Genomic DNA, 3,202 nt, shown 5'->3' with positions numbered 1-3,202 from the left:
TTATGAAAATATTTTTCTCCTGATCTCTTTCTTAACGGCCCCTTTAATCTCATTATTTCTGAGGCTATAAATGAGGGGGTTCAACATGGGGATCACCACTAGGTAGAACACAGACACCACCTTGTTCTGGTCAGTTGAGTAGATGGATTTGGGCATCACATAAATGAAGGTAATGGTCCCATAGAACAGAGTGACTGCTGTGAGGTGGGAGGTGCAGGTAGAGAAGGCCTTATGACGTCCCTCAGGGGAGCGCATCTTCAGGATGGTGATGAGGATGTAGATGTAGGAGACAGCTATGACAAACACTGTGACCACAATGATGGAGCCAGCAGTAAATGAGGGGACAACTGCAGGGACACTGACATCAGAACAGGAGAGTTCAACCAAAGGGGCAAAATCACAGAAAAAGTGGTTGACTTTGTTGGGTCCACAGAAGAGTAAAGAATAGAAGCATATAGTATAAGACCAGGTATTGAGAAAACCACCTATATAAACAACTGTAATTAGCTGGACACAGACTTGTGTGGACATTCTGGTTGAATAAATCAGTGGGTTGCAGATGGCCACAAATCGATCATGCCATGGCAGCCAGAAGGAAGCACTCTGCTGTCCCAAAGAAAACTGCTGAGCCAAGCTGGACGGCACATCCAGCGTAGGAGATTGTGTTTCTGTCCACCAGGAAGTTCACAAGCATGTTGGGTGTAACAGAAGATGAATAGCCTATGTCAGCAAAAGCCAAGTGGCTCAGAAAGAAGTACATGGGATGATGGAGCTGAGAAGAGATTCTGATAAGAATGATGGTGCTGAGATTTCCAGATATGGTCACGAGGTAGATGCATAGGAAGAGCATGAAGAGGATGACTCGTAGGATGGGGTCGTCTGTTAAGCCCAGTAGGATGAACTCTGACACTGTAGTGAGGTTCCCATCCACCCGGGAATCCATGGCACTATAAGGATGCTGACAAAATTAACCTATGAAGAAAAGATAATGCTGAAGGATTTGTAAGCACATAAATATATGTGAGTCCTGGAAAAAATGGATTGTGAAAGCAAAAATTTGAACCTTGAAGTTGCATTTTTAATTTGGAGTTCTGGAATCTATATGTTCATATTTATGTATAATAAGCCTTTCTATATTTAAAGGACATTACAGCATAAATATATATTGTTATACCTATTTATAAGAAATAACTAAGTGACCTTAAAGTTATAGATTTCTGTCACTTGAGATTGATGAAATGAAAATGAAAGGAATAGTGACTATAACAAAAAGAATTAAGATGTCCAAATATCAGAGTATGTAATGGAGATGAACATTTATTGAATAGTTATTCAGTTAGGATCCTGATTGAGAATAATATAGGTTCAAAATTTCGGTCTGGTAGTTATGTGATAATTAGGATGTTTGGGTCTCATGTCAGATGCTTTCATTCAGTTCCCAGCTCCAGCTGCAATTCCAGGTTCTCTGTAGTGCAGATCCTGAAGGGCAGTAGTAATGGCTCAAGTAGTGTGGTTCCTGTCGTCGTATGGGAGATCCGGATTGAGTTTCACTTACTGCAGCAAGGGAACCAACAGATTGCAGATGGGCATTTCCTTTCTATATCTCTGACTTTGTGCATCTTAGATGGAAAAAAACCCTATAAATATATAAAATAGTTGTTCCATTTTAACTTTTCCTAAAATAACATTATCATTTTATAAGATGAGGAAATGAATTTAAAAATACTAAGTAGCTTGCCTGAGGTTACATGGGAAGTAGTAGTATCAGAATAGGAATCACAGTCAAGCAAGCTCAGTTCAGCCTATTTCTTCAGTAACTAAGCTGTACATGTATAAAATGGGGGACAGGTGAGGGCTGGATGGTTGAGTTGGTTAGATAGAACTAAGCTTTAATACCCATTGACAAGTACAAGAGCCAAATGGGATGGGGGACAGACTGGTCTTCTGCTACACATACTGACAAACCAGGGTAGGGGGTGGGCCTGATGGGGGTTATTGTGGGTCACCCCGACTAGGCTGCAGCTCCCAGTGGTTGATGTAAGGGCCGAACTAGACTGGACTGCAACACCCATTGGTTCCAGTGCAACTCGGGACTGAAAACAGAACCAACACAGCAATTGCAACTACCAGCTGATCGTGGTGATGGACTGTGCCGGGCCCTGGCTTGCTAGAACATACAAGAAACTAATCTGGGAATACCTCAAAGTATCTTTGGAGATCTCCCCAATCGAACTGCTGGACTCAGAACTCTAACCAAGAAAAGACAGAAGACAGAACAGGAAAATCATTCATCTCAGCTATATGTTGGCAGCGAATATGGGGCAAACGGAGACTTTATGATGGACCATATCAATCAGTGGACGACCTCATCGAGCGAAACTGGCAGCAATTCATAACTGGAGAACTATTAAAACCACTTGAGCACATATCTCAGAGCATGCCCCACATCCAGGACTTGGGGTGGGCGGGAAACTGGGTGGGGCTTCTCCCTCAATATCCCCCTTTACCTCAGATACATGATGGAAACAAAATGGACATAATAGCATTACCCACTTCCGTATCCCCCTGAGCCTTTTTCTTTTTTTTTCTTCTTTTTCCTTTAACTGTAATTAACTATGTAAAGATTGTCAACAACAATACAATAAAATAGATTAAAAAAAATAAAATGGGGGACAGAAGCTTTAGTTTTTCATCTTTCCTGTGTGGTGATATATCACAAGGATCCTGTTTAGATATGTAGTTTTTGGTGTGTCAGTCAACCAAGTCTGTTCATTTTGAAAAGAGAAAAAGCAATTGTCTTAATACAACAGGACATTAGAAAGGAAATTAAGATTATAAATGAAGTTGCATGTTGTCAGTTTATTTTTAGAATTTTCTTTGAAAGTATTTCTTTATTTAAAATATCAGTATAATCACATACCAAGCAGTTGATTGAAATTTAATCATAGTTGAAGAATGTTTCTTGACATATATCAAATATTAGTGTTTTATGATTTCAGTATTGCAGAATGAAACATTATTGTAAACATAAGGTTGAATACAATTTCAGCTTAAAACATTGTTTCCCCAGGACCCCTCAGCTAATTACCAGGTTGATATTAGTGTCCAGAGTTTAATTGCTTTATATGCTTGTCTTTGTTCAAATCAAGATCTGTTACTGTGATGCTACACATACACAAACTAGGTCTTCTACAAGACATTT

The 3,202-nt window shown here is 39.7% G+C and overlaps 1 pseudogene; it reads right to left on the bottom strand.

The window, feature by feature from the left end:
- Window positions 1-943, bottom strand: LOC131480195 (olfactory receptor 5P6-like; annotated as a pseudogene).
- Window positions 944-3,202: the final 2,259 nt, after the last annotated feature.

This window comes from Ochotona princeps, chromosome 4 (genome assembly GCF_030435755.1).
Source record: "Ochotona princeps isolate mOchPri1 chromosome 4, mOchPri1.hap1, whole genome shotgun sequence".
In the NCBI taxonomy this organism is placed as follows: Eukaryota; Metazoa; Chordata; class Mammalia; order Lagomorpha; family Ochotonidae; genus Ochotona; species Ochotona princeps.
Note: the sequence above shows the minus strand (reverse complement) of the source record. Positions and strands in the feature narration are given on the sequence as shown.